Source organism: Bemisia tabaci, chromosome 1, assembly GCF_918797505.1.
Source record: "Bemisia tabaci chromosome 1, PGI_BMITA_v3".
NCBI lineage: Eukaryota > Metazoa > Arthropoda > Insecta > Hemiptera > Aleyrodidae > Bemisia > Bemisia tabaci.
Window position 1 is genome coordinate 67,451,849 of NC_092793.1, and position 8,826 is coordinate 67,460,674.

Sequence of the window (8,826 nt, forward strand, 5' to 3'; positions counted from 1 at the left end):
GGAATTTTGAGGTGCGCCTTGAAACCACATTGGAATGAAATTATAGCGGACAACATAAAGCAGACATCGAGATATCCAACAAATGTTACTTATATCATACTGGTTTTGCTTTAAGGTTTCGTTAAAAAAAAACCGACCTATTACGCCTGGAAGTACACGTGGGTATATCTTTTGACGGGATCTTTTTTTGTAAATACTTTAATAAATTTGAAATATGCAAAGGCGTAAATAAACCATTTGATTATAGCAATGAATGCAATGTCCCGCGTTTGCATACTTTTGGCTTTATTATACCATAGATTATTGGGGAGGAAACAGCTGAGATAATATGAGTATCTCCAGGTTTTATTGATCCGTTTTTTGACGAGAGTTTAAAGTTAAATCAATGACGAAGCAATTTCAACCCTTGGATGTTGCTGACAACAATGTGAACTACAACCATTCATTCTTCATTTATCTGTTAATTTTGGACAATTTGGATATGTTCAACGTGCTTTTCGTGTAATGTCTATCAGCTCGATTTGCTAGATGAGCTCTGTCTCCGGGCTGATTATTGTAATTGATATACAAAACAATAGACAACGAAGACACATGGAGAATTGACTGATCACATTAGCTGAAAGAGGAGGATGCTATAGACTAAGGGGAAAGTGATGAACTATATAACGATAGAATCTCTTGTGGGTTGCCATTAGTATATTACTCGCCTCCTCAGTCCAGGCAAGCGCTTGCTTTCTCCAATAGGATCGCTTCATTTCCTTTTTGTTTTCCTTGCCTGCCTCTTTGTCCATCAATTTCAATTATTAGCCCGCTGGTAATCTATTTTTAGGTTAGGGTACATCCATTCGAGGAGGTTTCAAGGAGCGCCTTAAAATTCTAGCCTAGCCATGCTCTATTGCTCTCCCTGCTAAAAGGCTTCGGTCCGACCACGCTATCTTAAAATTTCTACGATTAGAAATAGAACCCCTCGGAGCTTTGGCGCGGGTGAAAGAAGCTCCATCCTCATCCCCCGAAAAAATTCCCGGGAAATGAACTTGCACTCGCTTCGCAGCGGGCGAGGATGAAGTACACGCGAAACGTGGAAAAGTTACTCCGAGACCGTAACGACTCGGGTCAAGTTGGGGCGCCGGGCCCGGAAAAAGGAGGGGGGCGCGCCGCGGGGGAGGGGCAGAAACTGCGCAAATTTCGACTCCACAATGACTTAATTGCGAGCCCTCGGAGTAGCGGGGGCATCGATCATCTCGAAGGAGCGCGAAGCGGGGAACGGAAAAAAGGAGGAAGGGGTGTGGGTGACGGAGGGCGAGGGGGGGGGGGGGGGTTAGAAATAAAAAATCAATAAGTTAGTGAGGAACCTGGCCGTGATCACTTAATAGATTACGGCGGAGGAACAAAACATATGCATCGCCCGGCTCTCACACGTCGGGCCATGTAGATCGGTCGTCATAGCAACAGTGCGTGGCAGTTTTTCAATGTTTCATATACGCTTTTAAATTAGCTCCGGGTTCTCTGTCCTCCTTTCGCGTCCCGTTTTATTATTCCCTTTTGCGGTCCCTTCGCTCGCTTTTCCTTTCGCGCTCCCCGGAAAACCCGCCGTGCGTTAACGCACATGTGTCTCTCCCGGGAAGCTGGTTCTCAATACTTCCAGTTCCGCGGCATCATTTGGATCAAGTTCAGAATCGACCTCTCCGCCTTGGTGCAGAAACAACGTACCTGCCATCGACTAAAATGAGTCGCTGGACAAGGTCTGCGCTAGAGTCCCTTTATACTGAGAGTCAAGACAATGCGAATCCATTTCTGATTGGTTAACCGGATTTTAGGCCTTCACAGTGTCACAAACGGGAATAAAGATTACATTTTCACCAATTGCAAAGATTATAATCTGGAATGGACCGAGGAATTTCGGGTTCGACAAGGAACAAACGGAATGAGAGAAGGGACGGAGAAAGGAATTTAAGAATGAGCCGATCAAAGATTACGAAAAACGTTCAATTTGTGTCATCTTTATTCCCGTTTGTGACTCCATGAGGGATGTTGTCTTGACTCTCAGTATAAAGGGACTCTAGTCTGCGCTAGAAAAGAGCGTCACGTGTTTCCTCTGGAAACAAGGAGAAAACGAGCCATACACTGAAAAAAAAAAGATTAGTAGAATTTACCATTCTTTCACGCTGTATTTCACACAGCGTCAATTTAGAGTCAATTCTGCCAGAAGAAAGGTAAGGGTTACTATATACTGGTACAGGTAACCATTCCTCTGGCAGAATCGACTTGGAGATTGGTAAATTCCTTCACGCTGTGTAAAGTACAGCGTGAAAGAATTGAAAATTCAACCAATCTTTTCTTTTTCAGTGTACGATTGTATGTTCGGAAATGAGCTCCTAAATGAGAATATAACAATACTTTGATGCAGATGAAACGGGAGTTGAATTATACAAATGATGTTATTTGCACTATTGTCATGTAGCGAATGTTCATAAACATTTATGTTACGGTGAAGAGTTGATTTCCAAACTTTCCGTTGTCTGATTCGTTTTTCTCGTGTAATTTTACAAAGAAAGTATGCTACATGTACAACAGTAAGAAAACGTAACCAAAATCTTGCGTTAATACGGGAAGTAAAACACGAAGTAACCCATGCTGTTGGTTTCTTTTTTGTGTTAGTTTTCCCTGTGTCAAATCGACCAAAGTAAGTCGCATGACGCTTAGTTTATCTCATACAGATATCGAGCGTGAATTTTCGTGGGAACCCAGTCCCTAGGATAGCATTTGAAAGGTTTCAATCCTCAAAGCAACGCTTTCAGAACTTGCAAACTTCAAACGGTCACACCTCCGATCTAAGTTTAGTAGTAATAGTAATTTTTAGATGCTTCTGCGGCAAAATGATCATTAAACATTCTAAGTACAAAAGCACTGACTGTTCTAAGTTGAATTTCGCGGGAATTTACAGAAATCCTTTTCCGCCGGAACAGCCGTGCTTCAATTCCGATGTGTAATCTATTAGCTCATCGTACCGTTAATTTTTCTCGAGGTTCTTCAAATTTCCACACCCCTAGGGGTCAGAGCTCGAGATTTTGATGTAGGACCGCAATTTCGACGCGGAACATTTTCGCGGGGCGATCCTTTGCGCGGACCTATAAAGTCGCTGCAATTATGACCGAGTGGAATGCGGCTGATGCCCCTAATCAAAAAATTAGACATAAATTGCCGGTTGTTCGAAGCCATTGCGCTCATGATGAATAGCTAGATTTGGCCGGGGGACACCAACTTGAATGAGCTGTAGATCAGATCGGCCGTAGCTTGGAACACGACAGAGTAAGTTCATGAGGACGTCCACTCAATACGGATCGGACCGGAGGACGGCATAGGGAGGGCAGAATGGGGAAAAATATTCACGGTAACTAGAGTGATTATGCTTGTATAATAATGTTAACTATCCATTGGCGTTCGCTGCAAAATAGACAGCTCACAAGGCTCCACTGCCAAATTGAGTGGATTCTTGTAAAAAAAATCCCACAAATATTACATTTCGGTTTCACTTCTTCGGAGGTCTCATCCTGGGGACGAATAGAGAATACACTCGTTTTGCCTTAGGGACCGTCCTTAGATTACGTAACGCACTTTTTCGGCATTTTTGACCCCACTCTCTCCTCGTAACGCTTTCGTGACGTAGGTATCTACCCTTTAACACGTGAAAACAAAATGGTGCAACGATCTCCTTGACCCCCTCTTTCCCCCTAAAGCGTTACGTCAGGGACGGCCCCTTAACTGGGATTATGTTTAAACTTAAAAAAGATGATTAAACACACGTCGATGAGATAGGTTAAAATTTTAAACAGTTTAACACAATTAAAACATTTTTAACGAAATTTAATGTTTAAAAAAATGACAAATTATCAAAATAATTTAAAATTTAACAAAAAATGAAAAAAATATGGATTCCTAGGTATCATGGTAAAAATAATTACTGATGGCTACAAATAATGAGTGATGTTTTTGAATTACGAATTAGAAAATGAAATGAAATTTTAAATTTACCACGGATCTTTTCTTTCTTGGTCCGAAAAACTATCTTTTAGCATAAATGCCGTATTTTCTGGACCGATTGGCTTCATATTACACGGAAAGATCGGAAAAACACGCATAAGAAAAAGGGTTTCATGAAATACCCGAATAAAGTGGAAATTGCCTCTTTTGATCCTTTACGATTCGAATGATTGTTTGTTAAGGGAGACTTGGCAACTCGGGTAGGCGAGGCGGGTCGCCGCGGGGCGACCGCGATGCTCCCTCGCGTCGTCGTCGTGAACTATTGTGCACAAGCGCAAGCGCCGGGGGCCGCTGCGCCGGTGTAATTACCTGTAATGTTAATTTATAATTAAAAATTTGTCATAGATAAAGAAGATAATACGGGCCGGTTACGGAGGATCCGAGGAAAACGTGAACCGCTGAAGGTGTTGGCCAAACGAGTAATCACCGTCCATCGGAACCCGCTCCGGTGTGCCCGACCCGGCATACGACCCCCCTGTTGCCGAGTTGCAGCGAAAATGTTTCACGAAACCTCCGGAGATTTTAGGGACCCTGCACGAATGATCTTAGCAATTACATTTGGTGAGGCAAGGGCGAAGTGATTAGCGCTGTCTCCACTCGTCAAAATGGCGTCAAAATGGTAGCTCAAAGTGAATCAATTTCAGCGATAAGCCCTGGATAGACGATCAAATTCCGAACCAATTCCGATCAAAGTAGACATGCTGATGACTGATGGTTACCACCTACCATCAAATTTTGACGGGCCGCACTATTTTGTTCAAAGTAAGATCAGAATGGAGTGCCACCATTCATCATTTCCTGCCTCAGAAAGCATTTCTGCCAAGTTCTCATTTTAAAATTAAGCAAATTAATGAGTTTAGGACTGATGGCTCCCGACACTTTGATGGTAATTGGTTCGGGGATTTGATCGTTTATCGAGACCTATAAGTGGCTCAAAGTCGAGACTTGACGGGATTGATGAGTGTTGCGACTCAAAATAGAGCGGCGCAACTCTTTTTTGATCAACAGTCGCGAACAGATCCTATCTATCGATTCACTTTGAGCTTTCTTTTTGACGCCATTTTGCCGAAGGGATACAGGACTATAAAGTTCGAAGGTCAACTATATTCGCCGCTCAGGGACGATTAATGAGCAACGAGTTGAGCATAAAGTTTGCCGAATGATGGTTGATGAATGTCATGGTGGCTTTTTGCAAATCAGGCGAATTCCTGCAAGTGGATTTGGTCGATTTTCTCGATCAGATCGTCAGGGTTGCAAACCAAAGGAGATATACGCTCTGCTAAAATCAAGAACTAAACTCAGTTGCTTCATGAATTTCGGCCAACGTTTGAATCTATCCACTTTTCAACCCCCTCTGGAGGTGGTTCGAGAATTTTTGATGTGGTCCTCATTGCTGCCAGCATGGAAATTAAAAGTTGTAACTTGTAAGCGCACCATCGACCGGACGGAATTTCGTTTTGTTGTGACGGAGGTTGGCAATAGGTCAAAAACTCGACCGAATCCACTCGAGGAAATTCGTCTATTGAGTTAAGTTTCCGAAATCGACTGGCTCAACTCGTTCGTCATCAGCCATCATTAGATAAAAACCGTTGAGTACAATGCTATCGTGCTAAGGAATAACGTCGGATGAACATCCGAGAGTTTCCGAATTTCCTCAAATGAAATGTTTATTAACGAGGAGAGTTATACATATTTTCTCTTGGAATTTTCAGATGATTTAGATTTAACGACGAAAAAACTTTTCTGAAAAATTGAACGGAAAATACTCACCAATTTCTCTGAAAATTTGTACTTAACCAAAGGAAATTTGGCAACGTCTGAAACTTCACACGGCGCTCTTCCTTAGCACGGCAGAATAGGAAAGATGTGGAGTTTTCAATTACAGTCGAACCTCGATAACTCGAAGCTGAAGGGAAGCGATGAAAAATTCGAGTTATTGAGGTTTCGAGATTATCGAGGTTTCGAGTCAACGAGGTGTGGAGATGAAAAATTCGAGTTATCGAGGTTGGAGGTTCGAGGTTGGTGCTAGGTCAATTTAGAAAAAAAAACCGTTATTTGTTTTACGTTATCATAATAAGGGAATATTGGGGAATGAAAGTAGGAACTAATATTTAACCCCACGTCCGATCGGGGTAGGACAATGGTAGTAAGTATGCTCTTTGCCTGCTTATTTGGCACCACCGGCATCCTTCGAGTTATAGAGGTTTTTCTCCAATTCCTTCGAGTTACTGAGGTACATATTTGACACATGGTAGTTGCCTTCGAGTTATAGAGGTAAACCGCCGATTCCTTCGAGTTACTGAGGTACAAATGAGCCTCAAATGTCTTCGAGTTAACGGAACAAATTTTTCGAGTTATCGAGGATTTTGGCCTTCTGCGGAAGGGAACGGACATTTTCTTCGAGTTATTGAGGTTTTCGAGTTATCGAGGTTCGAGTTATCGAGGTTCGACTGTATACTGTCTCTGTACTCGTCGAAGGTATATGATGGTGTTGCGTCATTTTCTGTGAAGGATTCTAAATCTAAAAGGACAGTAGCTGTTTACAGTGATGGACTCAACGGGAGGGGAGGGGGGGGGGCGGTGGAATGCCTTCTCTCCCTTGAAAGGAAAGAGTGAAGGAAGGATAGAGGCGCCATTTCGAGACAGAAGACGATGATGATCAGTGATGATGATTTGCCCTCAAGCTAAATCGAGGTGCCGTATAACTTGTATCATTTGGTGAATTATCTTGAATCCTTCATCACTTGATTCATGTCATTACATCTGTAGTTTTTGGAATAGTAAATGGAGGTAAATTGGAGTAGTAAATGTAAATTTTCAGAGTTTTCAAGCGTAAATCCAGAAAGAAATATCATTTCCCCAGACAAAAAGTGGTTGCGAAAACGGTGTTACGACGTAACTTCCAGAGCCAACGATGCCGATGCAACAATGTTTTCGCGACGTTTTCATCACGCTGCTTGGCAGCATGTACAATAGGAGTAATACTAATTAATATCGTATGGAAATCGGTTTAAGACCACCTGGATAAATAAAAGAAACTGAAAAAACACAATTGAAGCAAACAAGCTTTACTAACAGAATTCAAGAATGAGCGAAAGTAAGTTTTTCCTATTCTATGTAAGTTTCCTGTAAATCCTGTGATACCACTAATGCTGCTCCGGGGAGCCCGCTTTTGCCTATCCTCTCAGTTGAGGGCGAAACGGTTTGAGTGGTCATCATAAAAGATTTGAGGAAAGAATAATCGTAAAATCGCTGCACAAATATTTTGAATTATTTCCTCCACAGTTTCAGGTGCGTGCGGAAATCACCGAGACAGCTGTATGAATACAAGAACGAATATTAGTATGAATAAAAGAAGGAATCAATCACGCTACGCAGAAAAAACAACTTAAAGCAGTGCCCTAACTGCTTAGATCAAATGGAGTCAGTTAATATAGCAGTAGCGCTGAGACCTTCAGTCTGTAGGGTTGGACACTGAAGTTGTAGGGCTCAGCACTACTGCCATGTTAGCTGGCTCCATTTTATCTAAACAGTTTGGGCTCAACACTAACTGTAAGTTGTTTTTTCCGTGTATAACTCGATGAAATACAATATGAAACCGCCCAAAGGGAAACTGTTACGTTGAGAGTGTTTTCTCTCATTTTTTTGCTTAATTGTATATTTTTGCTAGCCTAATTAAAAATTAAATTCATTTTTGTCTAGAGTGGTCCAAAACCTATTTCAGCACTAAAATAGTTCCCTGTCCGATATCCCTCGGCCTTCTGCCTAGGTGCTATATTCAAGAACTGCATGACTAAAGGAAGGTGCATTCTATCCTCTTCAGATATTGAGGTTACTTCAATTCCAATCATTTGGTGTGTCGAGCTCCTTTTCCGCGACTACCCCAAAACCAGCCTCCACACTGGTCTGCTAATTAATCGTGATATCAGAAAATGCCATTTATTTTGAAAAAAAAAAAAAAAAACAACAACAACAATAAGAATATTCTGGAAAACTTGTGAATCCTTTCCTCCCGGTTCTCTTAGAGGATTTTACTGCAAATCAGTTGGAAGTAAGATCAAATAAAAAATATTTATAACTTTCCAGAAAAATAAATGTTTTATCGGTGAAAATTTGGCAAAATCCAAACACTGAAATAGTGTTTTCCCTCACCAGAATAGCGGAGGACTTTTGACCCAAATTTTAACGGACTATAGAGAAGAATAGACAGGCTCTTTTAAAAAGGGCTGTAATGCAGATAGTAAGGGCTTGCGGTAAGAATAGTAACATTCGTTTATTAGAGGCGATGCCTCCGCAACTATTGCAACCTGAGTACCTTAGACGGCCTATGGTGTAGTGATTGTATATAAGCCGTGGCGCTGGCTCTGTAATCAGAAGGTCCCGGGTTCGATTCCCGGCCGGGCCACCCGAGTTTGGTGGTCTCAAATTATGGATCCTTAGGGTTGGTTAAAATGTAGGGACAGCGGGGGATGAGGCCGTAACTACAATGCGAGGGCTCACTCCCTCGGGGGTATTTGAAGTGTACCCCCCTCCCCTCACCCCCCAAAAAACTGGGCATTTCTACTTCTCCAAATTACAAGAGTTTAATTTTTTTACAAAACAGCAAAAATTTTACAATTAATTGGATCGAAATCCCAAGAGGAGCCAAGTTAGGGATGGAAATGAGTACATTTAATCCCTGCAACGCTATCCAAGTTAGAGCCCTGGTCCCTATCCCGTGAATGGTCACGAACGGATAAAATCACATAACTCATTTACTGGAGCGGACCCGAAAGCTCACGGAGA